Consider the following 27623-nt stretch of genomic DNA (forward strand, 5'->3'; position numbering starts at 1 on the left):
GTTCCTTTTGTTCTGGTGAGCAGCACGCATGGGTACCATCAGAAGGTCGCGATTTCAACTGGATGGTACCGCCGCACCGTGACAATTTTTTTCCAGTTAAGCTTGAATAATGAAAAAAACAGTTCGCGAAACGGGGAGTCTAGGCCAAGTGCATGGTTCTTGAAGAATATGCACGCGGAGCCTGTTTGACCATTACTCTCTTGTTTAAATTGAAAAAACTGATTTTGTTTCGAATGGTCCTCAAATTTCTCAAGGTTCGCTAATTTTTTTGGAAACTAGCCGGTTCCAAAAATCTCGGCCAGAAAAAACAAATCCCTGGGGAGACTACGTGCCATGTTGAGACCTCTTAATTTGAGCCGTGGCCCATCTATCACTACTACAAAAACAGCTATAGCCAATATGGACACTAATGGCGCACTGTACATGTGGTGCGTCATTAGTATTTAGTAATGGTGCACCATGTGTTGGTGCGCCATTAGTGTGCACGGTGCGCCATTAGTAAAAAAAATTAATTTTTTTCAAAAGTACTAATGGCGCACCGTGGGATGGTGCGCCATTACTAGTTGAACTAGTAATGGCGCACCGTGGGATGGTGCGCCATTACTAGTTGAACTAGTAATGGCGCATACGCCATTAGTAATTATGTTTCAATTTTTTTTTCATTTTTTTATTTTTATTTTTTAAACTACTAATGGCGCACCACTCACAGGTGCGCCATTTGAATTTTTTTGAAAAACTACTAATGGCGCATTAGTAGTTGAACTACTAATGGCGCACCACCCCCGCCCATTCCACCGAATGCACCCCCCCCGGTGGACCGCCTTTTCAGTTTAAAAAAAATAAAAGAAAATGATGGAAATGTCAAAAACATAAAATAAACAAGTTTCCCATGTGATATGTGGTCTAGTTGTTGGGAAAATTAACAAATATGAATTTCGACTTTATTTGCAAAATCTCTCTGGAATTTCTTAAAATGGGCATAACTTTTGCATACGAACTCGGATGAAAAAGTTTTTTATATGAAAAATCATCTACTCGAAAAGTTACATCCGAATTTAACTGGGGAACCCTGTTAAACATTTTCAAAATCCTCAAAAACCTAACAGAAAAAAAGATACGGGGCTTTCAAGATCTAGAGGCAAAAAAATTCAAAAATTTTCAAACTTACTAGTGGCGCACGGTTTGCTAGGTGCGCCACTAGTAACAGAAAAAATATTGGTTTTGAATTTTTTTTTGGAATTTTTTTTCAAAAAATGATTCCTAATATGACAGGGAAGTTTGAAATATTTTTTGAAAATTTCATCATACTCATGAATATGAACAAAGTCCTAGACATCAACAAGGTTCAATAGGATTGATATGATAGTTATATCAACAAGTGGCTGTTAAGTGAGGTGGTGCTGGGGTTGGATAGAACTGCGAAGTTAAGCATGCTGGGCTGGAGTAGTGTGAGGATGGGTGACCTTCCGGGAAGTTTGACCACTTAGTGCGATTTGACTTGAGATTAAGCATATTGACCTGAGATTAAGCCATAGTGACCCGAGATTAGTAGTGCGCCATTAGTAGGCAAAATTGGTGCGCCACTAGTAGGCCTTTTTCTAGTAGTGTATATTGTTCGCTCGCGACCCAGCTATCTCCTTCGCTTGTTAGGAAATAAGAATTTCGTTCGCTCGGCCGCTCATCGCCAGCAGCGAGCATAGTAGATAGGGGGTGGGTGGGATGTGGTCATTTTATACTCTAGAAAATTCTTGAAATTTGCAAAAATTCATGGATTAAACAAAAAAAGTCGGAAAAAACAAATTAGTAATTCAAAAAATGTATGTGAGCTAAAAAAGGTTCATGAATTTGCAAAATAAAATACTCCCTCTGTCCTATAATGTAAGATGGTTTTGACTTAGTGTAGTGTCAAGAAACATCTTACATTATAGGACGGAGGCAGTAGTAAATTTGTAATTATTCTGAGTTAGAAAAGTTAACATAATTTATGAAAATTTTGTGAATTTGAAAAGAATTCAAATTTTGAATAAGTTTTTTTAGAAATTTATAAAAAGTCCAGAAACTGTTTTAAAAAGTTTGTGAATTTCAAATATGTTCACAAATTTGAAAAAAGGTCATGAATTTGAGAGAAGTTCACAATTATTTCTGAAAGCTTGAATTTTTAAAAAGTTCACAAATTTAGGGTTAGTTTGATTTGTGTCCTGGTTGTTTCAAGTCTGGCCTGAAGCATGCCTGTGATCTGCTTGGGAGTTGTTTGGTTCGATTCCTCGAAAAAGTAGCACTTGCCTGGCCTGAATAACCAGACATCTTCATTAGCCTGCCAGGCTTCCGATTTCCCACGCCCAGGCACAGGTTAACAATTGCCTAGCGCCTAAGGCTAGCCATAGTGGGAGTAACTTAGCTAGTAACATAACGCATCTCAAGACAAATGTGCTTATGTGGCAAAGAGTTAATGAGGAGAGAGGTGTTTGTGGTAACATAGTATGTTATTGTAACATAACGCACCCCAATGTAAAATGTGTCTACAACCTAATAAATGAATACTTGCATGACACTAAACTTATGTTACTACCCACTTGAAGGTAGTAACATAGACTAGTAACATATGCATGTTACTACTCTATGTTACTTCCCACTATGACTAGCCTAATGCTAGTGTGGGGACTCGTGCCAGCAAATACCTTCCTTTCTTTTGCTTTTATGCTGTAATTTATTTCTTGATACTAGTACATCCAGGCCAGGCCAGCCAATACCTTCCTTTCTTTCGCTTTTTCGCTTTCTCTCGGCTTGCCTGATCAGGCATGAAAGATCAAATTCTTAGGCAGCTATATTCTTCAGGCACGGTCTCCAGGCTAGTAACCAAACTAGCCCTTAAATTAAAATTTCACGAAGTTAGGAACTCCAAAATTAACAATGATAGTTCACGAATTTTTAAAATTCACAAAAATTGAAAACAATTCACGTCCTGCCAAAAGGCTGCCTCATGCAGCAGGCGCTATTTTGCGGTTTTATTTGATCGGGCGCAGCGCACCGCGACCAGGCCATGAATGTGTGTTTCTTTAGGAAAAACTAAAGAAAAAAACTCGGCTTTGGTCCCTGTGGCCATTTGGCAATCAGTGATTCACTTGAATGTTAGTTCTGCAGGGATTCATGTACGTAGCAATCAGAATAAGGCAATCATCCCATCCCCTACACACGAAGTGTTCCCTACCCTAGCCGCCGCCACGGGCGAGGCGACTAGGGAGGCGATCTTTTCCACCGATTTCCTCCGGGGAGGGCGCTGGCCCCCTCTCTCTTCGGTTGCTGCTCCGGCGGCAGGAGGGGGGTGGCGTTCCTTCGCTCTGTAGTTAGGGTTTGGATTTGTAGGTCGTGGTGCGCCGTTGGGGTGGTGGGAGCGGCGCCCGGATGAATAAATCTGCCTCAACTTCACTCCCACACCGGCGGTATCCTTCATGGCGGCTTCTCGGAGTTGGTGGCATCGTGTGTTTGTCGATCCTTTAGATCGTCGATGTTAGGGTTCATGGATGGCGTCGGCGGCGACTCCATCAGGTGTGTCTCTCCTTCTGCTCCGTCTCCGTTGTCGCGGTGTTGTCTCCGACGTCATGGTGGAGCAGGGAGGTTTTGTGTCCAGGAGTACGAGCAGACGCTTGTTTACGCAAGTGACAGCTGGAAGATGGTGCATCTTGTGTTGGGTTTGTGGTTGGAGGCTAACAGTTCTGGTTTCCTCCTCCGACGTCGTAGTCGTGCGGGGGTGTCAGTTCTGGAGTTCGATGGCGTGTCCGGGGACACATTGCCCCGGTCTGATTTTCTTTCAACGGCAATGGTTTTGCTTCAAGCAAACTACTTTGAAGGTCCGTAAAGCTGCTGATCAGCGATGGAGCCGCGTGGAGCTAGGGTGAAGAGGTGATCTGTCTCCTTTCCCTTAATGAAGAGGGCCAGGCGCTGTTTTTTGCATAGGATTATCCTATCTTTTCTGTCATGTAATATCGATGTTTACGTGGCTTGTAACTGAACCTTTATGTTATTAATGTGAGAGACGTATTAGGTATTACTAAGCAAAAAAAGGGATTCAAGTACGTATGCGAACATGTTGCATCCTACCTAGCCTGGACGCGTCAGTCCATCTCTAATTGATTTCGTAAGCATTTTTGTTACGAACTATCGAGTCGACGCTTCGACTTGCGCTTCAAACAAGTGCGGCCGATTGACTTGGAATCAGCTGCTGCAAGACCCCATAGAGCCTCCTGATCAATGAAAGATCTCGGACTATGACGCATAAGCTTCACCTACGGGAAAGTCTCACGGTAGTCTAGTATCGGTCAAGGATTTGTGTGAAGCTAGATTCGCAGAAAATTTGCAGTTCAAGGCCTAGTCCACTGTTCAAATTGTTTACTAGTGTAGCATAGAGTTCTAGGTGAAAATTCAACTTAGCAGTCCCCACTGCAGTACCGGTATATAAAACAGTGTTTCGGAACTAAAGGCAAATTTTATGTGCCTCTGGGATCTGGTGAGGGATTGCTGAAATTTAGTCTATTTTTGAGCCAACTCAATAGCATTTTCGGAAATTCCAAATAAATTCTAGAGGTCCACTTAGCCCATTCGTGCAAGGCAAGGGTCGCACTAAAGTTTAGTCCCACATTGCTAGTTTTGTAGGAGTTGGACCTCTTTATAAGGGAGGTTGTTTCCCCCACATGTATGAGCATGAGAACAAGAGGGACATTCATCACGGACGCTCCGGACACCGACGACCACTTCCCCAACGATGACTTCTTCCCCGACGTCGACAACTTCTTTGACGACATGGCTGGCGAGGACATCGACCCCAAGGCTGGTGCTTCTGCCGCTGTTCCGTACGTATTCATGTTTTCTTTGCTGAAGATCTTGCTACAGATTCTTGCTCTTGCCGTTCTTGTTCTAGGCTCTGTTCTACATATGTTCTGTTCTAGTTTTCATGTGCAGATGTTATTTGCCTTCACTCTGCTAGTTTACATGACTTGTTTCATCTTTACTATAATAGGTATGTTTTATCTACTATTTCTGTTAATGAAATCATATGGTAAATTGTTCATATTTCCAACCCTTTGGAGATGGATGGGCGGGCGACTAAGTGCAATGCCAAGAGCTGGTGCACCCACATATTCAGATGCAGCACCGCACACCGAAAGGGGATCGCAAAGAAAAAAACACGTACACACTGTGCCTACGTGAAGAGAGCGAGCAGTCACATCCTTCCCACGTACGAAGCTCGATCGTGCATGCATGTAGCAACTCACACTTGAAATAACAAAAAGAAAAGAGAAAAAGGATTCTACACAGTGCATGCAGTACTGCAGGACGATGTATGAGGCTGATGCGTTTTTGCCATTTCGGATGGTTGCGTCTCGTGCACGTGGGTCGTTCATTTTTCACCCCCACGTACGCGCTTACGGCCAACAATCAACATTTCAACACCAGCAGCAGAAAAGGGACTAGCAATGTTTTCATAGCTTTATTCGATGTATCATCTGATCTAATGTGACGTGCATGTTGAAGATATGAGTTTTGTGCTTAAAATGAGTTAGACATAGCTTTATTCGGCTTAGCTTAGCTAGGAGTATTGCCCAAGCATGGATGGATGCTAGCTACCACCGTCCACCGATCACCCGTTACTGTGAAGCCTCTCCTTTGAACAAGAAAGTAAAGGAGACCCTGCACCTTTGCTATACACGGTATATTGGAAAACCCATTTGCGCAAAGCCACCACATTATTTGCACCAATTCGGTTGCTCAGGGCCAAGCTTTACCATGCATGATTCGTTTTCTTTTTTCTTTGCTACGTACTATGAATGCCATGCATGTACGGGGCTGCTTCTACTGCTTCTACGTGCCGTTGTATGGGTGGATGCTTTTTGGTTTGTTGCTGCGGATACAGGTGCTTGTTGTGATTAGTGATGATTAGTGGCAGAAATAGAAACTTGGCACGCAGGAGGCGCCTGGAGCTGCGCACTACGATGGACATTGGATGTTGGCGCGGAAAGCACTTTATAAGCTTGCTGATCGAAAATCCGTAGCACGAGAGGGTGCTCAAATTTTTATCATGTTGTTACAGTGTTGTAAAGGACTGAGGGTGGTGTTTCCGTGTAATTGTGAGCTAATTAGAAGGAAGGAATTGGTGGAGGAGTTTTTGTAAGTGTTTTCCTTGGGCGTGAAATATATAGAAAACCTCCCGACACGTTATGCTACCCAAATTTTTGTATTGTTTGAAAGGAAACAAAAGCTTTAGGGTGTTTCATGCATGCAAAATGATAGGGTCTTGAATGGAAGATTAGGTCAATTATTTGTAGGTTGAGAAATGAAAGATTCCCAGCTCAGCATGAAAGCTCTCAAAGGCCCAAGTATGAGACGTAGGTGATGGTGATGGTGATCTCGAATCGAATCCATCGGGAGGACAAAGTCCTATATACAGACTCATAGCTAGTCCTCCCGGTAGTTCTCCCCTATATATTCGTTTACTATTATTGCGTACGTACGTACGTAGGAGAAAGAAGCGATCGATCGATGAAGCTGCCAATGCATGCGATCCATTCTTTTTGCTTGTGCAGGAGCATTGCTTGATGGAAAATAGAGAATCACGACGAGGAGTCAAGCACTAGTGAAAATGCCTGCGAGAAGAGAGCGAGCAGTCACAGGAGGTGGACATTTGGTCTATAGGACATATACACCCTATATGAAAAAAATAGTAATTCAACAAATATTCATTTTTTGCAGGTTATCTTCCGAGCCACTGCGTTGATCCGTATGTGGTTGCTACTCACTCCGACGGAGGCTAGGGAGCATATGGTTACTGGATCTATCCGATGGGAGATGATAGCACGAGCAATTTTCAACCGGTTTGGATGACGGTTATGTAATAGGATAGACAATTAGTTTTCCTATCTTTCTTATGCCAGCTGGTTGTGGCTCTACTTTTATTTTTCTGCTTTTTGTGAGCATTTTTTGTTCTTTTGTTTGAGACATCAAGACTTGAGTTGAACTTATTTTCTTATTAATAATATGGCCGTATGGCATCGTTCTGATGCTGAGGCCGGGGCGCTCCCCCTTTCCGAAAAAAAACAAAAGGTCAAAAAATTCTGAAAATATTTTTGAAATAAACTTGGCCTTCTATTGTACTTGTGAGAAAAATTCCACAAAAAGAAAACCCCCCTTTGACTTCTTTTTAAAAAATAGATTTTTTTGCAAAAATAGTGCAAATAGTGACATATAATAGCAAACAAAATTTGTCTTTTTTGCTATGAAGTCAACGTTGCTTTTTTCCGTGAAAATTTATAAAACTAGTGCAAAAGTAAGGCAAGTTTATCCTAAAAATACTTCTTACCTATTTTCTCTTTTTTGTTTAATTATTAGAAAAAATGCCCATATAGAGTGCATCTATAGGAATCAAAGTGCATTTCCGGCAGTCACAGCACATCCTTCCCCACGGATACATGCATGTGAGGTTGACGAGATGCCTTACTTCCAGCGCGTCACCCGTGACTATGAAGCCATCCACCCATCGAATATTGGTAGTTGTGCGCCGGCACCATGGTGCCCGTTTAAAAAAAAGGTTTTACAGCGCAAAAAAAACAAACAAAACTTTTTGTAAACACACACACACACACACACAACATATGTGCAAAAAATCCATTACATTTTACTTTCACACACACACACACACATACAACATATGTTCAAAAAATCCATTACATTTTACTTTTTGTAAACACACACACACACATACAAATATGTATTTACAAATGGACTAGGTTTTTTTTGTTTGTGGGCTGGATTTTTTTTATCTTACAGATTACCTTTTTTCAAAACAAAATTTCATGGATCCATATTGAACACATACAAGTTTCTGTAGAATTATTTTGAAACTTCTAAATATGGTTTTTGATTTTTTTTTTCAAAAAAATGGCACCATGGTGCCCGAGCAAACAAACTTCGCACTCATCCAGGATGAATCGATGTATGGGTGAATCGAGGCGCTTCTTGCTACGTGTCTGTGGTTGTATGGGTGAATCGATGTGCTTCATTGGCTTGCCGAAGCAGCTCGTTCTCTATATAAACCCTCTTCCCGGCCGCGCGCCATCAAGCCAAACCATCTGCTAGCTAACAAGAACAAATCATCGATGACGAACCCAGGCTGCATAATCCTCATCTGCGTCATTTGCTTCTTCGCCATCGTAGGCTGCGAGCTCGCCTTCCTCGTCATCGATGGCTACAAGAAGCCGCGCTACTACGCGGCCATCAACTCCTTCTCCGGCCTCGACCCGGCCAAGGATCTCCGCCGGCCCTCGCTCGACCCTGTGTTCAACATCAGCCTCGGCGTCGCTTCCGACGACCTCCGCCATGGCGAGTGCGTTGTGCCCGGCACGGCCGTGGAGGTCTCCTACCGCGGCTCCCCGCTCGCCAGCGGGAACGCCGTGCAGCTCTGCGCCTGGCCGAGGAAGGCGCCGAGCGAGCAGTCCCTCGTCGCCTGGGGCCGCGGCGTGCGCCTACCGGGCTTCAGGCTGGACAACCTCGCGGCCGACGCGCGGCGAGGCGTCGAGGCGTTCGAGGTCACGCTCCAGATGCCACCGACTAGCGACGACGTGGGGAAGATCGTGACGTGCACGGCCAGGCGGGTAGGGGACGCCGCCGCCTTGCAGGTTCCGTGCGATATGTCCAACATGGGCTACGACTGGAAGCCGTCGCCCAAGGATCTGCACGGCGGTGCCTGAGTGTCATGGCGGGCAGAGGTGGCATGGGCAGAGGCGCACATGAGGTGTCATGTCACGGCGGTGCTGAAGCTGTGTCAAGTTAATCTTGTTGTGTACCTCAGTGTCCTGTTTTAGTTCCAGTAGCTGTGTTGGACCTTGAGGTCCGTCCTTTCTTCATTCAGTCAGCGGCCAGAAACGTGCAGGTTCACGTTGCGGCTTTGAGAAGCTCTAGTTTAGTTTAGTCAAGCCACGATCCGCAGCTTGTGGGATGGCACGAGAATTAGGGATGGTGGCGTGGCTCTTGCTCACTAGTTGTTCCACTGAACTGTGCTCAGAATAAAAGATCGCAAAACTCTCCTCTCCGTAACTGCGTTTCCAGCTGCCTGCTGTTTTAGCTACCACAAATATGGTGGATTTTGCATGAACTACCGCAAACTTCATCCATCTTTTTTTTTTGAAATGGAGGATGACCCCCGGCCTCTGCATCTGAGAGATGCATACGGTCACTTTATTAATTATTCTCGAGGACCTTACAAAGTATTACAGACAATATTCATGAATCCACCATCTCGGCAACATGCCGCTACTCTTATCCATATGATGAAGGGATGCTAGGTGGGCCACTACTCAAACCACTCACCTAAACCTAACATCAAAAGCCAGAAGCCCTAGCCGAGCCACATACCGGGTCTGGGGCATAATCCGGTCAGACACACTCTTGTGTCGTCGCAGCCATCTTCCACAGGTCCGTCTTCAGAATATATTGAGTCTTCTACCTTGTGTAGGCCACTCCGCCATCGACGTCACCATGACGCCGGATAGCTACCTCCTCCTGCGCGAGTCCATCTCCATCCGCCTGTTGTTTTAGCTAACTCGCAATTACCGGGAGTGTTCTACCAAATTAACTAACGTGAATAATGCACAATTCATTTAATTGGTGTGGCATGCTTTAGAAAAGGCGAGGGTTGAACGTAGATTTATTAAAAATCTGTCAAGATGCCCATCCAAGCTCTGTTCTGTTAACGGATTTTGTGATCTAAATTAAGTCATCAGATGCGGATTTGTTGTGTGCCACACTAGCTAGGAAGTGTTTTCTGAAAACAGACAATTAGGTTATTTATTTGCAGGTCGAGTGTGGAAGCTCATTATGCAACATTTCTCTTGTTTATCTCAGAGCCATGCCCATGAATCAATGTATGTCACTGGATTCAATCTTGAGCGGAGTGTGAACCTCGTTATTCATTTTTTTATTAGTGTTTCTATTACCTGATCATACTTGTGCTTTTTTGCTGCCAAGGAGATTTCCGTATATGAAATTTTCTTTTTTTTAGTATCTCTTTGATATGTGATATATTTATTTATCATTACAAATATCAAAGCAAACCTGTCGTCGGAATCTCAATGGCCGGCTGATGAATAATCATTCATGGCATCAAGTTTTAGGGTTTAGGACTTCGAAAATTGTTTGCAAAGGATATAGCATATGCTTATTTCTAGATCATACAACCATGATGCATATGAATACGTAATTTTTGAGGCTCATTCCGTTCACGTCTTGCATGTCAACCTGTTAAAATTCTCATTTCTACGAGCAGTTGATGGAAACTGTAAATGATTTCATATGTCGTTCTACTTTATGAAAGTGTGTATTACGCAACCCCAACTGGCCCTCGCAGCACCCCACCGACCAACGGATGGCTCTTAGGCACTCTCTGCCTGCGAGGCACCCAGGGAGACGGGTACTCAACCATCCTTTATAGGAGTAATGTTCACTAAAAAAAGACTTAATAATGTCAATAATAATCCATCTGTTCATTTGCATATGGTATTATTTTATGTAAATAATTGCGGACAACCAATTATGAGTTAACGTACTATGTACATACCTCTCCATTCCGGGCTGTGGCCTTCGTGCCGAACAAGGTACGGATATCACTTTAACAACTCCAAGCACGTGGCAGCTAATTAAACACACGTAGGCATGCATGATCGAATCAAATTCAGAATACAAGTGCGACAAATTCGAATCCAACTTGTGTCCAAATTCAAACCGATTAACACAAATGGGATAGCTTTAGCTGTATCCAGTTGTCTGCTTTGCCTGGGGATCGAGCGAGGAAGGAATATATAACATTTTCTCGTGAAAAGAAGAGAGCCTGAGTCTCATGGTAGAATAACTTTTCCATTTGAAAAGAAGATATTCCTGCATATATTTGGTTCTCCCTAGCTTAGCATCGCACTGGTCTATGAAACTTTTTGCCGTTTTGGTAACAGAACAGTAGGCAGGCATCTAGCACAGGAAGATGTACGTCAAAGCATAGGAAAAGAGAGCAAGTAAACAAGAAAACACCAGGCCAGTGAGCCACCTTACACAAGCTCCCTCTCCGATCCGATCGACCCATATAAATTAATATAGTATTATTTTCCAGTAACCCAAGTGTATGTTTGATGGCATTTTCTATGAATTTTCAGGTATATATTCTTACTAACTGACTTATCAACTTGGAACTAATTTATTTAAGAAAATATGAGCCGTAGATTGTGAGACCTAAGTAGTGACTATACAGGCAAATTCTCTCTTCAATTAGAACCAATGTACTCAGCTTAGTTTTAGCAGCGCTAGGCGCTGCGCAGCCACGGGACAGCTGCTTGGACATGGGGAGCTCGTCCATGGAGGTCATGTGCGAGAAAGAATCGAGAGAGGGGAGGAGCCGGGGAAGAAAGGGAATGAAATGATGCACGTAGCCCGGAATGGATAAGGCATGGAAAAAGACTTCTCTCGCAAGCATCACAGGAATGTTTCGAGTGGATATGGAATGTACAATCTGGTGACCGAATGACGCATGCTCGACCGGTGCAAGACTAGTCTGGTCAACCAGAAGGGGTCGTTCCACCCCTTTTACATTACCACTTGACCAATGACATGTTATCAAGAATTAAAAATACAAAGTGAAGTATCATGGAAATTGACCACTAGGAAGTTTGACTATTTTGCGGGTTGACTTTCTCAGCAAGAAAAAGAGCAGTCTGACCAAGATTTTGGTTACTGAATGAGGCAATTTTATTGAGGGGGACTGGTTAATGTGCTTACCATGGTTACCAAGAAATACCTAGAATATTTCGAGCGAATTTTATAGTTGAATTTTGAATTCAAATAAGTGAATGAACAAATATTCGAACCAGAGACCTCTCAAAACAGGAACTAGGTTGCTACCAACACGCTAGAACCAACTCTCATGGCGTTAATTAGATCCTACGTACTTTACTGTAAATCGAGTGTTTAAATTCAAAAAATTCAAAAAATGATATTTTTTGCTCGGTATGGCGATTTAACAAGGGACACGTAAATACGCGGTAACCATGGGAAATCTTGAAATTTCAATAGGTAACTAAAACCTTGAGTCTGACTTTGATGCAAAAGGTGTAATTAATTTGGCTGGCATTTAGTTGTATGATAAAACGTGTTGATTTATCATACAAGACAACCAACGCCGGCTAAACGCGCTGACTAGTATTTGTAACGGTGCGGTCCAGAGGTTAAATTAAACCATGGTTTTGATTTGGGATATCCGCTTGCGGCTCCATACGTGCTATAATGAAAACAATGCTAAGATAGGTGAATTAATCTCAATGCAAGAACTGACAGTCGATCTAATACACAGTGCACCACAAAAAGGATTATTATTATTATTTCTCTCAATAGTTATAACATATACTCTTAGATACACAACAGGCGGATCGAAGGACAGTCATATATATATATGGATCCATTCTATATATCATCTGCGCATCATCAACTAAACACCGTGTTTATCATTTTCCGGATAAAAACAACAACACTCAAGCCCGGGATACCTCGCCACCTCGCCACCTCGCCACCCCGCCCTCCCCGGGACCTCCTCCCACCGCCGTGCTGCCACCACCCCGGCCATCCCTCTAGGCCCGGGCCTTGCCGGTTTTTTCTCCGGCAAACCTTCACCACCGCCCGCTGCCACCCCCCAACAACCGCCGTGCTGCCTCCCCCACCCACCACCCTAAGATAGATGGTGGGGTAGCCTGCCCAGCAAGGTTCTTCCTCCCCTCCGGCGAGTTCTTCCTCCCCCTCCGGCTGTTTCTCCGTTCAACCCAAAATCGACCGACACCAACTTCGAAAGTCAGGCGATTGACATGTAGCTATTGTGCAGTTCCGTACGTCTATGGCGTGCTGTCTCGTTTGCATCGGGCGCGCATGCCTACCTGCGTGGAGTGCGAGAGACGTACCTACACAAGAGCTGTACGTACATACGACCGACGACTCACCTCGTTTGCAAGCAATCAAGCGTGCGTGTGACAGACGTGCTCGTCCTCCTGTCGCCCTAGATCATCAATCAATCGTGCGAGCGGGACTTAAGCACGACTTGAGACTTTTTTCCCCCTCTGAGCGCTGCACGATGCACGAGTCCCTTTCTTTTCGTGTTCAACCAAAAGAATGCACCCTTTCTTTTCCCGTCTCAAGGAAAAAAACAACTTTTTTCCCAGAAAGAAAAGGAGCAAGTCACACGCAAGACTTACGGCAATGCATAACGACCGCACGTCCTTGGTGTTCAACCAAGGCCCAATTTCATGACCACCTAACACGTCGTTCCATTTTATCAATCATCTTGTATTACTAAAAAAAAATCATCTTGTGCTCAACAAAAGAAAAATCAATCATCAACACAAATAACATTCTGGGGTTTTCTTTCTCGTCCTCGTGACTTAGCCTAGCAATATATGATCCATCTCCAACACGGTACATCAAAATGCACGCACCAAACGTCCGTCACACAATCCAGACAAAAAAGAAAAGAAAAAACCCGGACGGAGTTCATCCGAACACGACGTTTTACATTAATATAAATATCTGGGTCCTTTTTACATATCAAAAGTGAAACTACCAATCCGGCACACACCAGCCGCGGCAGTGCCGCTTCCGGCCCCATCCACGTCCGTCCCTCGCCAACATCGTCGTTAGCGCTGCGCGCAGACGTAGAACACCGGCCCGCTACTGGACGACAAAGCCCGAGTCCTCCGGCAAATTTGACAAATTTGACCTATAATCGAAATCAAATCACAGAATGAACTGTCCGTGAAACTATTTCACGCGGCTGACCCTTGGCGCCTAACTCTCAGGCGCTGCACTAGTGCAACGCCCAGGAGCCAGGCGCTACACTGTGTAGTGTGGCGCCTAGCTCTCAGGCGCTGCACGCTGACTTGGGCACATATGGGTGCGACGCTGGCCGTGTAGCGCCTATCTATGAGGCGTTGCACAGTAGGGTGTGGCGCCGGCGTGACGGGCGCTACACAAAAGGGTCAGGGGAGTGAAATAGTTTCGCAACCAGTTCATTCTGTGAAATGATTTCGTCCCGAGGTCAAAATTGTCAAATTTGCCGAGTCCTCCACGATCATGGCTGTACTCGTTCGCCCGGTCGTTTCCGCCCGGCGCGCAGCCGCATCGTTTCCGTACGCCACCAACGGTGGCCGTCATATCTCATATCACTGACTCTCTCCCTCTGTTCAGTTCATCTCCTTCATCTCTCTCTTCGTCTGGGCTTTCACAGGCTCGATTGTATGAATGATTAGTGCGCAAATTTCAGACGAGGCGAGGCCTAGACATATGGATACCTTCCCTTTTCTGTCTCGTAACGAATATTCTTCTGTCTTGTTAAGGTTCGTGTTGTGTCGCACCTAAGGAGAGGTCGACAATGGCAGCGGCGGCGGCGAGGAGGCTCAGCGGCCGTGCGCGGGAGATCTACACCAAGATTCACTCCACATGCATGCCCAGTTTTAAGGTCCCTACGTCATTAAAATGTGATGGATTTCGATCGATATCAGCTTGATTTCCATCATGTGATTCATCTTAATTAGTAGTATGATGAAACACACACAGCACACATGATATCCTTGGAAACAATACTAATTCATGTTAATCTAGCAGTACTATATATAATATTGATCAAGGAGTACGTACTGTAGAAGCTGCTTAAGGGGGAGATGTATTAAACTATTAGGACGTCAATAACGGCCGAACGTTCGGTCTCGAGAACCATGTGCCCGAACGTATCGTTCGGCGGGCGACTAGGTACCGACCGAATGATTTCGTTCGATCTGGCGAACCAACCAGCCCGAACTACCCGTTCCCCCTTAATCGAGAAAACTTAATGCTAAGAAAAAGGAAATATGGGCCAAAAATAGGCCCATATGTGAGCACAAGTAGAAGGACTTTATAAAGGCCGAAAAGGCATAAAAAGGTCTGGAAGAAAATATTGCCCACATGACTATATTACAGCCATTTACTAAAACAATACCCCTCAATTTGTTTTTACTAAAACATGATACTTATATAACACATGAAAATTCCAAAAAAATGCCATTCGAGTTTGACCAAACTATTTCATAATTTGGCATGAATTATTTTTTTACAATGGCAAGGTTTACATCAAAAATGATTTCTAAGACAGCATGGCAGAAAATCAAAAATTGCAAAGGAAAAAGTTATGTTCAGAAATATGACATAGCAAAAATTACCAGGGAAAAAAATAGAATGCACAAAATACAAACAACCACATGGAACATATGAATTTTAGTTGCCATGTTCATATGTAGAGTGAACTGTTGAAGCAGAAAAGTATGGACAAGAAAATTGCCATAGCAGATTCATATAAAAAATTGGGGATAATTAGATTTATGCCCCTAGTTGTGTCCCACTCGTCTGTTTTACCCCTAATTCCCAAAAATCACCGGTTCTGTCCAAATCACTTTGCTCCTCTTATGCTTTTGCCCTTTGACCGTTTGACCGTCAGTTTGAAAACTTCATAACTAATTCATACCAAATCAGAAAAATGCAAATAAGATACCAAAATGTTCAGAAAAACATCACCTATATGTCAGTGTCATTTGCATTCATGAAAAAAGTGTTGGAAAGTGCCCATCCGAGTTTTACTCTTATGCTACCACCATGAATAGTAAAATCTAAACAAGTTCAAAAAAAATACAAAAATAATCTGGTGGCAAAGAATGACAAATGTTTTAAGTGCCTGCCAAGTTTCATGAGGGAATAACATTCACGGGTGCCGCGGCAAAAAAACAATCAGCACTCCAAAAACAATCAGACGAGTGGGACACAACTAGGGGCATAAATCTATTTATCCCAAAAAATTGTCATATTTAGTATGGAAAAAATGTCATGTTCGAAGAAGTAAAACAACAAAATTGCTTGGCAAATTCATATCAAAACTTGCCATGCTATTTTAATTGAATTTGCCATGTTCTATATGAGAAAAATGCCATCTTTGTAAAGCAAACACAAATTATGAATAAAAATTATTGCCATGGCAAATTCATATCGAAAATAGCCATGGTATTTCAATTAAATTTGACATGTTCTATATGAGAAACATGTCATGTATGGAAAGTAAAACTCAACTTATGAACAAAATTGCCATGGAAAATTCATATCAAAAACTTGCCGTGCTATTTTAATTAAATTTGCCATGTTCTGTTTGAGAAAAATGCCATCTTTTTTTACCATGAAAATGCCATATTTGTAAAGCAAACACAAATTATGTACAAAAAATTGCCATGCCAAATTCATATCAAAAATTGCCATGGCAATTAATAAAAATATGTGATGTTTTGTATGGGAAAAAATGTCATGTACGAAAAAGTAAAACTCAACTTCTGAACAAAATTGCCATGGCAAATTCATATCAAAACTTGCCATGCTATTTTAATTGAATTTTTTATGTTATATATGAGAAAAATGCCATCTTTGTAAAGCAAACACAAATTATGAACAAAAAATTGCCATGGCAAATTCATATCAAAAATTGCCATTGTATTTTAATTAAATTTGCCATGTTCTATATGAGAAAAAAAATCATGTATGTAAAGCAAACACAAGTTATGAATAAAATTTGCCATGAAAGATGTATGTTATAAATTAGCATGGTCTTTTAATTATAGATGTCATGCTTTTTGTAAGGAAAGATGCCATGTATATGTTCATGTAGAGAAAAATGGCATGACCCAATAACTACATTTGCCATGCCTCGTGCATTTATAATTCTGTCATGCCATGATGGTAACATCAATTTGAAACATTTTCATGAAAAAGACAAAATTCATAGGTTTGCCATGTTCAAATCTGATGTTCATAGAGCGTACATGGTTTCTAAACTTAAGTTGACATGCCACGGGATTTGCCATGATCCATAAACTAAATATGCCATGGTCAATTACTAAATTTATTTTTGCTGTTTGAACCCCAACTACAGATTGCCCGTGACATCTGTGTGTGCTTGGAAATTGTCCACGACAACTCCATATGCTAACTCCAAAAACTACAGACTGGAAGTAACCAAGGTAAATGTGGGGGTCAGATTTCTAGCACAAAAACAACATGGCAAAAACTACAGACTGATGCCATGACATACCACTGTAAGAAGATTAAATCACAAAGATCTTCTATGCAGTGGTGACAGAACATATGAAAATGCCATGGTAAATTTTGTTCTTGCTAAAAGCATATAAAAATGGAAAAATTGTAGTGGGGGTTTCCATATACAGCCACCAAACTCCTCTGCAACTAGCATTCTACCAATATTATTAGTAATACTTCATACTGAACTAGTAAAAATGGCTGGAAGAATCTCCGAGAACTTTATTACAATAGTGCCAAGTTTCCTTTTTATAACTAATGCTGGGATCGATTCTCAGCCTAAGCGTAACACTAAGCTGACCTCATGAACAATTTAATCGAAGGAAGAGAAGTACACGAAGGGATCAATACTTACACACTACACAAGCAAACAGCCAAGCCCACCATGCCTCCACCAACGATAGCAACGTCGAGCTCATCATCTTAAACCTTCAGACCCCCAACCTTCTCCGTGCGATCCTACATGTCAACACACAGATTCACCATCAGTTAGACACATTTGGAATGAAACCTCAATCAATCTCGCAACTCGCAGCGCCCTGAATGAGCCATTTCTCTTAACACTACGGGGTGACAGCATAGGTGATTACAGGGGAGAAAAGTACCTGTGAATTGGCCACCCTCGCCAGCGCTTCGTTGACCCGCGCCTCCTTTCAAAGCAGCTGCTGGTGCACAAGCCGGAGGCGTACATGCCCTCGTCGCCGAGTTCGCCGCCCGCCGCGCGCAGCGCCGCCTCCGCTCGCCTGACTCAAGCTCGATGCTCTCGTCGCCGAGTTCACCGCCCGCCGCACGTAGCGCCGCCTCCGCTCGCCTGGCTCAAGCTCGACGCCCTCGTCGTCGAGTTCTCTGCCCGCCCTCGGAGACGGCACAGCCCGCTCGTCTTCGCCGCTCGACACCACGACGTTGGTCCCAGTGGAGCTGCGAGACAGTGAACTACTTTCCTGGTCTCCGCCGCCACCTGCCTCCTCTCCGACATCACCGCCGTATGGTCGCTCTCCTGAGTGTGCCCCTAGGAGAGAGATGGGTGGGATGTAGAATGGGCGGTGGGGGAAAAGGATAAGACATAGGGCAACGTTTTACGCCGGCAGACGGGCCAAGCTTTTGCGCCAGTCGCGATGAAGTGTGATCGTACGATGCAGTCCGCACCGCTCTTCTTAAAAAATATCTCAGCTAACCTTATCCTTTCACGTCTGTTCCCCACCACTTATCCTCTCGCGTCTGTTCCCATCACCCATTCTCTCTCTCTGCTTCGTTGCTTTCACCGGAGCTCCTCTTCCCTACCCAGCCTAGCCCTGCCGTTGACCTGCTACTTCGATCTGATGGTGACGGTGGCGCTGCCGCACTGCTGCTTGTCTCGTTGCTGGTGGTCGCCGATGCCAGCCAGGTGTCGTGCGGAGAGAGTGGATCCGCGGTGCTGCGCGCGGTGGAGACGGCGCCGCCGCATGTCGCCGGAAATCACGAGCTGCGGGGAGCTCCAAGATCTCCTGCCTAGGGGTGGATTCGGCGCCCCGCGGGGTGGTGGTGTTGTGACGAGCGCTTGACGGTGCTGGAACCATTGACGTGAGTTTTTTTGCTCGAACCAGGTTTTGCTGGAATCAGGTTTTTTTTTGCTGGATCCACCCATTTTTATTGCTACAATCTCTGTTTTTTTTGCTACCATCCCCGTTCGATTTTTTATGAACATTTTTTGTTTTTTGCTGGAACCTCTTTTGATTTTTGCTGGAACCACTTCTTTTCTTTGCTGGAACCTTCGTTTGATTTTGCTGCAATTGACAAGATGGTGGCGCCGTCACTGCCATGATTTTTTGATGCATCAGATTTTTGCTGGAACCTCTTTTGGTTTTTGCTGGAACTAGCATTCGAATTTGCTGCACAGGCTATGATGATGTTGGGACGGTGACGGACACCGGCTACCATGGGTCTTTGCTGCATTGGTCTTTTTGCTGGAACCAACAATCATTTTTGCTCCAACGAAGCTACGAAATGATTGAACCGGCGAGATTATTTTTAGTTTTTGCTGGAACCTTCATTTTTTTTTCTTGTTAGAACAGTTTTTGGTTTTTCTGCTGGAACCGGTGTTATTTTTGCTACATCAGGCTGATTGTTTCGCTCCAACAAATTACTGGAGTTTTTGTTTTGCTTTTATTGCTGATTTTATTTTTGCTACAATCGGCATGGGGAAAGCTTCAACCGCGAAAAAAAGCACCAACCAGAGAGACTGGGGAAAAACTTGGATCCGGTGAGGACCGGTGCTGCGAGGACGGCGAGCCGGCGGGGCTTCGAAGTCAACGGCACGGGCAGCCATGGTGGGCTGCGTGAGTGAGGCGAGATCTGCTGGAGATTCTCTTTTTTGTTTTGTTTCCACATGATGTATCAGAGAAGAAAGGGGACCAGATCTGACGGTACAAAGAATTGCTATCAAACGGGTACGCGCTGACCGGCCCAAATTTGCGCCGGCGCTATCAGCGCCCAGCATAAGACCCGAGAGGCGTTCTCGACAAGGCGTTTATTTTCCGAACAAAAAAAGGGTGACATGGCTGATCTCCCTGCTCTAATATTCGTGCTAATGATCCTACGGCGCAAAGCACGTTCGGGACCAGGAGGAAAAACATGGCACGTTCGGAAGTTATTGATTCCGAACTATTAATGGCACAATTTTAGATCGCCCGCTAATCTGCCGCAATAGCTGCTGCGGAGCCTCCCTGATAGCCATAAGCCATGGCTGGCACTGTTGGAAATAAACACGTCTTTCCTATCCTAGCCGGCTCGGACTAGGACACAGTCACCGAATAGGATATGTATAGGATTAGCTGCTGGCCAGTATATATATGTATCTACCCGGCCCCGTGTAAACATTGTAACCGTGAGTTGAGAAGCAATAAAGAAACAGTTTGCCTAATTCATCTAGATGTTTTTTAAGAATATCACATCTAAGCTCTCACAAATACACAACAACAAGGAATTAAAAAAATCTGGAATAGGAAAAAAATATACCATAAACATAGTGGATATCAGGTTAGACGTGAGATAACTATGTCATATCTAGATGTATTCTAAACAGACCCATAAAGAAATATAGGAGGAACGACACGTTCCTCTGGCCATCAATCAGCGATCTCTGTGCATACGTACGTTTGAGTTCCGGCTGCTGTGTACGTGTGTTTGCTAATCGATCAGGATAGATTGAGCTAGCTTTGAAGGAGGATCGCATCATGGATTGAAGGCTAGCTTTGTACTGCGGTGTTTCTCGGCGTAAAAGTAATTCGCCGAGTTCGTCAACGAGCTTCGTCAGTCATCGTCGTTTGTCGTCGGTCGTATCTAGGCCAACAGGCAGCGCGAAATCCTCGGATACCTCGCTAAACAGCACCAAGTTCAGCAAGAACCTATTAAAATCATGTCTTCCGATTGCAAAAGTGCCCGCTATAGCCACTATGTACCGCAATAACTGCTGACAGAAGCCGCCGCAAATCGTTTCTCCCGTCGTTCGAAACTTTGATTATGGGCAAGCATCCTTACGGATCGGAGGGCCACACGAGGAGCTGAAGAGGAGGGTGCAGAAGAAGAAAGAGGAGTTGTATGATCTGCTGGCCGAGGTGGAGGAAAAACAAGTATACTCCGGTTTGTTCAGGACCAGCTTCCAAAATTTGCGCCTCAGATCTTATCTGTCCGTGGAAGTGCAGCCCCAGAAGCGACCTCGACTGGTAAGTACCAAAATTGTATGAGCAATCTCAGACAGCCTTGTGTTAGTTTTTTTTTTTTTTGGGGGGGGGGGGGGGGGGTTCTCTCTACAGAGATTGTACTGCGACTGCGTCCATGGTGATTTCATTCATCTCATGCACATGCATACTACTGGTCGATTTGCATGCATTCAGGTTTAGCTACCGACGATTTGGACGAAGTGAATATTTTGTCTCTGTGTACCTCACTTTTGCATACCTAGTTCTCCTTTTCTGGCTGGGATCTGAAACCAAAGAAGATGATGACCATGAGGACTAAACAAGAGAGTAAGACCACAACGAACGACGAAGTGGATATTGACAAATTATCAGCGGATATAGAAAAATGTATAGAAGTATATTAGAAGCACACAAAATAACTTCAAGTATATTGCAAGTACTATAAATATATCTATGGATGTTAATTGGCACATGGGCCTCTATGAGAGCGCAAACGGCCGTGATCCCTAGGTCTTTGAGACGATCTGCGTCCACGAGCGTCAAAAATATATCTTACAATTATCTCTCAATGCAAGAGCTAATGCCTTTGTTAATATGATTGTCGTGAAAGACATTCATTTATTAGATCTACACTACAACAGGTGGATCGAACAGACAATCATATATATGGATGTGTTCTATCATCTGCCCATCATCAACTAAACACCCTGTTTATCATTTTCGGGTACCGTCCTTTCGATAACAACAACACTGAAGCCCGGGATACGGTTGTAGTACGCCATGATCCCGCTCGCATTCACTTAACGTATCTTTTCCAAGATCGTCCTCGCATCTCTTCTGACAGTCATCAGGGAAGCAGTTCTGGTGGACCTCAAAACATCCAACTGCAAACACATGAAACAAAACCAATACACATCACTTGTTACTCCAGTCAGTTAATTCATATTGAATAACTATCTGTACAAAAATACCAATATCCATCGTGTGAAACATCGCAAGATATATACATCTTATGAAAAATGGTCGATGCTAACTACTCTCTCCGTTCCGTATTACTCGTCGCTGATTTAGTAAACCATATTACTCGTCGCTGATTTAGTAAACCATATTACTCGTCGCTGATAAAACTTTGTACTAAATCAGCGACGAGTAATATGGAACGGAGGGAGTATGAGATAGCGTACGTACTAAAGGCTGGGTTTCCTTCTGAGGCAGAAAGGGTTGCCATGAGCATGAGAGCCCCCAACCATACGGCAACAGCCACATTGTTCCTGAAGACTGCCATGAGGACCCAAAAAGAAAGCCTGATGAAGTTGCAATGCTCTTTCATTCGTTGCATTTATATAGAGGCAGATTGGTGGAGATCATGGAGAAGTATTTAATGCATTAATTGTGCAAAAATTATAACAGGACTTATCTCATGATTTAATGCATTAATTTTTGTGCTTAAATTAGTAGTATAGGGCTTATCTCATGCATCATGCACCAGAAAGTGGGAGTTTCTCAAAATTACTTTTGTCACTTATGAAAACAACTAATTCCTGATGACAATTTACAAAGACTCAGCTCTTGTGTGCGCGTTGCTGCAGAACTTTTGTATCACCGTAGACGTACCAAAGGTTAACAAATAAAAAAAATTATGGATCAAAGTGATTACCCTATAAACAGGAACAATATGTCATGGATAAGTAGAAGCTGACAGAAGATTACTAATGACATTTTTCTTGATTACAAATGAAGGTAAACTAATTACTAATTCTGAATTTAGGGAGTAACATAATTACTAATTTTAGGTAGAATCTGTAGTGTAGTTTGTACGAAGCTGCATGCGTTGTTGATGATGTAGCAGTTAGGTCGTCTCATAAGGAAATTCTCAAGGACCTTGGTCCATCGTTTTGCTATCACGGCGTAACCTATCCCCCGCGTCGTCCGCGTGGGCGACTCGATCCATTTCTTCAGGCACTCTCCTCCTGCGCCCTTCCCTCGCCGCTGCCGGTCAGCGCCGCCCGCGTGGCCGACCGCGGCGGCGGGGTTCGCTCCCGTGGTGCTATGAGCGACATTTGGCGAGGTGCAGGTGGCGGCCGGAAGCTATGAAGGCTGATGTTGCTGCGGCGGCGACGGTGCTCCACGCGGGGCTGGATCCGGCGGAAGTTTGACTGGGAGCGGCTGCTCGCGGCGCACTTCCTCAGCAGGAAAACAGGACCACGTAGGTCCGCTTGCATCTGTGGCTCCTCGTATGATCGGTTGTTTCCAGTGGCATACCCAATCCGGCAGCCCAGCCGGTGCATCCAACTTGGGAGCAAGCCCGTCCCATGGCCGCAACTCCAAGGGTGCCGCTGCGGCATCGTGGCGTGACAGGTTGGGGCAGTCGCCAAGCGCATGTGCTAGCGCTGTCGACCGCATCACGGTCATGGTGATACTTCGCTCATGCTCGCGCGCAAGATCGGGTGCCGTTGTGAATCTGGCCAGCATGCTGCTATGTGGTCATGAGCCGGGGCGGTCACCTAGCTTCGACCTATACGATCTGCGTCCACGAGGGAGGACAACGAAGCGAGAGTGGAAGCACGTGGAGCTGTCGTCTGATGCGGATCAGGCATCCACTGCCACTTGTGAGGATGGTATGGGCCTCTGAATTGTCCTGGATTCGAGATGTTGGCGGTGCCATAATCCTTCCTCCCATTCAAACACTTCGTCGTGTGGTGGCGAGAGGCACTTGTCGCGTCATGTCAGTCGACAAGTGCGGACATGGCCATCACTCGCCACATGGGCACTTGTCGCGTCATGTCAGTCGACAAGTGCGGACATGGCCATCACTCGCCACATGAATCGTGCGCATATGCAACTATTGGGACCGAGGCAAGTGGAGGAGACAACATGGGATGACTTCGATTGGGTGGTACTTCTCGAGTACCCAATCTTGAGCTCTAGGGTGAAAACTCTAGGTCGGACCCTAGTTGGTCATACCTGGCAATGGCGGCGTTCTTTGCGTCGTTACCCTGATGAAGGCATTGCTTGGAGTTTGCTCAGATTTGATCTCCAGGGTGAAAACCCAGAAACTGACCTTGGTGGTTCTATCTAGCGACGGCGACGCTTGCACGTCGTTCCCTCCATAGAGGCGTAGTTCTTGAAGAACCATTCTCTTAGTCCTTGTGCTGTCGAGAGATGTTTGGCACTGACGGTTACTATTGTATATCCTCAATCGATGTTGTTCATTCCTTCGGGTTTTTTCCTTTCTCCATCCGCTTAGGCATAGCTTTGATCTTGTATGACTTTGCTCATTGCCAGTGTGGTCGTTCGTGTGTGTGTTGTGTTGGCTATGTGCATCTTGGTTATGCAGATGTCGGATGTATACTCATCATAAGTGTATCCCTCGATGCTACATTATGAGTCAATAAAATACATCCTTTATCGAAAAAAGGAAATTTTCAAAGAAATAACAAATAACATTGCATCTTCTATATGTGAGTGGAATATGAAACATTGGGTTGAATTAACAGGAGCAGGCCTCTATAAAAAGAGTAAGGAATGCAAAAAAAGTAGGTAGATGAATGTGAACAAAAATAGAAGGTAACTATATATGGTATGAAATTAGATGTGCAAACTAATTTGATAGTCTCAAGGTAGATAAATATAATAGTCTTTTCAACTGATCCGTGTATCTTAAAAATCAAGAACCATTTTGGAGTTGTAGGAATAAGGAGCAAATTCATACATTCTATTGGCACATCAAAAGTAGTAATTATATATGACATATTCTTTGTCATGCATCTATCTCACTTGATGAGGTCATCCCGGAGATTACGCCATTACAGTACTACTCCCTCCATTCCAAATTACTCGTTGTGGTTTTAGTTCAAATTTGGAACGGAGGGAGTACATGCTTCATGGAATTAGTGAAAATCATGGATTTTAGGGTTGGAAGTCGATGGCCTCATGCATGGACATGGTTTTTTCATGCACAAAGTTTCTTTTGCCTCGAAGTTGCACCCTGATACAAAATGCTTCTGCACATATAGGTGTTTCATCTATCTGTCGGAAATAGGATCAGAATAAATATGAGGGAATATCATCAATCGGATAGTAAAGAACTCCATTGGTGCGTCTGAGACAACACTGAAAGCTGCAAGAATAATTTTTCTGTATCAGCCAATACAGCCAGAACGGAAATAACCCTGATACGGTCAATTAAAAATAGCTGCTATGAATATAATATAGCAAAGAAAGGTATGGCGGTCCAATAAAAACATACTTGATATGATTCCCAATATGTTAGCACATGCTTGTATTCATCCACTCCGGTGTTGGTCCAGATCCGACGTCGAGTACTTTCCGACGACGGCGACCATCAACAGCGAGGAAGATCACGACAACAAAGCAACGCGGTTGAACTTGGTTCCTGCCCCATGTCAGCTAGACATGCACGTTCCAAGCTAGCACCACTAGTTGGTCGTGTACTAGTTGGTTCAGCAAAGCATGCACGTTCCACACGCACGTATCGCGCCTGTTTTGATCTGTATTAATTCACAAATCCACGGTACGGTTACAGGGCTGTTGCACGCACACATATAAGTAGTCCATGGCTAGCTAGACCAATACTACTCGGCTGCTAATGGACGTCCTACTCGGTACATGCAGACGGACCTACACACGTACTACAACTTTGGGAGGCTATGTCGTGGCTAATTCCAACATCCCGGGTACAGCTTTATGTGAGATACTACATCAGAGCGGAGAGGGGAGAGAGATACACACGCACGCTTTACACAACAAACTCCGGTGCCTGACCCTATCTTTAGACTTTAGGTTAGCTGATGCTAGATACGTGCGGCATGTTTGTATGCATGGCCGCTTGACCAGAATGGCCCGTGAGACTTGCTCATATGAGAAACGACCATACTGATTAGCTTGAGATCGCAAGAAGAAGGTTTTGAATTTTCCTAGGGTCACCAATTGCATAATCTAAAAAGCATTCTATTACCTCCCAACCATACGGAGTAGTACTATCCATGCAGGGACGCAGGTTGTACCTTGGCTTCTGGGTGAATTCAAGAAAAACGATGATGGGCTGGGTTAGCTTGAACCGATGATGACGACGGCGCCGACAGCACTATCTGTTAGAAGGGAGAGAGAGGATTGGTGGAATAGTTCGTTTTATTGCTTGATCCTCATGAGCATATATATATATAGGAGTACAAGGTCATCTTGGAGTACAAGGCAAGGTGAAATAAACCCTACACTATCCTATGTTTCGATAATAACAATGATACTCAACATCCCCTGCAGTCACAACGGTAGCGACGCAGACGGTGAGACTGGAGAAGAATCCGAAGGCAAGCCGATAGACACCCCCCATAGTCGTAACGGTCGATGCATCACGGAGTTGTGGCTGGAGTGGAAACCGACGAGGTTGCTCAAGCATGGCGGTATCCCTTTGTGCCGTTTGTCGAGGTAGCCGAGAGGGTAGGTGGTGTAGCCGTAGTCGAGGTAGCCGTGCGAAGAACGCCGTGGTCGGTGTCGAGTCGGGGGTCGCCGGTGTCGAGGTAGTCGTCGTGGAGCCGCGGAAGAAGAGCAGCTGTGGCGGCGGCTAGAGAAGGAGCGCGGCGGTGATCGAAGTAGGCGATAATGAATCCGACGGCGTGACGAAGACAGGCGCGGACGGTGACGTTCCCGCCCCAAGGGAAGCGGCGCGGCGCATATCACGTGGAAGTCAACACGCGTAGCGACGGCGGGGAAGACCTCAGGGCGGTTGCAGGGATCGCGTGCCACGCTCGCTACGGCCCGACAGGGTGACGTAGCGGCAGCGCGAGGGTCAGTGCAGCCTCGGGGACGCCTGGAGCGGACGGGCTCGGTGCGGCGGTTGACTGCGGGCCGCGGCACTACGGCTCGAAAGGGCGACGCAGCGGCAGCGCGCGAGGTGGTGCAACCACGGGAAAGGCCTTAGGGTGGCGGCGGAGATCACTTGCCGCGGCACTACGGCCCGAAGGGGCAACGCAGCGGCGGCGCGGATCGGTGCGGCCACGGGGAGAACCACGGGGCGGCGGCGTGGCGGCCCGACGGGGCGACGCTGCGGCCGCCTATTGCTCGATTGGCGGAGGGGCACGCTGAACTCGGCGACAGGGCGGTGATGGCCGGCGTAGATCGACAAGCGGGCCGACGCGTGGACGACGACCGTGAGGGACCGCCTGTCGCACGAGGCTGCCGGGTCGGGGCGACGGCGGGCAGACGCGCGGACGACGACCGTTGGGGGCCGCGTGTCGCGCGAGGCCGCCGGGACGATGTATATGCCGGCCGGTCGCGCCGGTGTCGGAGTAGAGGCCCACAGGGGTCGATGGCGGTGGCGAGCGACACAAACCGATCAAGTATAGATCGGAAAACCAAAAAGAAAAACGCCGATTAAAACAACCGGCGAGAGAGCGAAAATACCCGGAGCAAGGGCTCAGGGAAAAAGACTCTCTAGGGCAGCCGGTCAACACGACCGGCGAACGAACCCTAGGTACGGGCGGCGCGGCCCCCGGCGGCGGTCATGGAGGCCGACCGCCCCAGGGGCGGCGCGCGGGTGCGGAAGTGGCGGCGACTAGGGTTTAGAACCCGGAAAATGATACCATGTTGAAAGGGAGAGAGATAATTGGTGGAATAGTTCGTTTTATTGCTTGAGCCTCATGGGCATATATATAGGAATACAAGGTCGTCTTGAAGTACAAGGCAAGATGAATAAATCCTACACTATCCTATGTTTCCATAATAACAATGATAGTGAACACTATCAATACT

The 27623-nt window shown here is 45.2% G+C and overlaps 1 long non-coding RNA gene across 1 annotated transcript; it reads right to left on the minus strand.

The window, feature by feature from the left end:
• Positions 1-17242: 17242 nt before the first annotated feature.
• On the minus strand, positions 17243-18403 carry LOC123183359 (uncharacterized). Its single transcript, XR_006492499.1, has 2 exons — positions 17781-18403; positions 17243-17634 (listed from the first exon to the last, which is right to left on the minus strand). It is a non-coding gene; the product is annotated as an uncharacterized lncRNA (long non-coding RNA).
• Between the last annotated feature and the right edge of the window lie 9220 nt (positions 18404-27623).

Source organism: Triticum aestivum, chromosome 1D (assembly GCF_018294505.1).
Source record: "Triticum aestivum cultivar Chinese Spring chromosome 1D, IWGSC CS RefSeq v2.1, whole genome shotgun sequence".
Lineage (NCBI taxonomy): Eukaryota > Viridiplantae > Streptophyta > Magnoliopsida > Poales > Poaceae > Triticum > Triticum aestivum.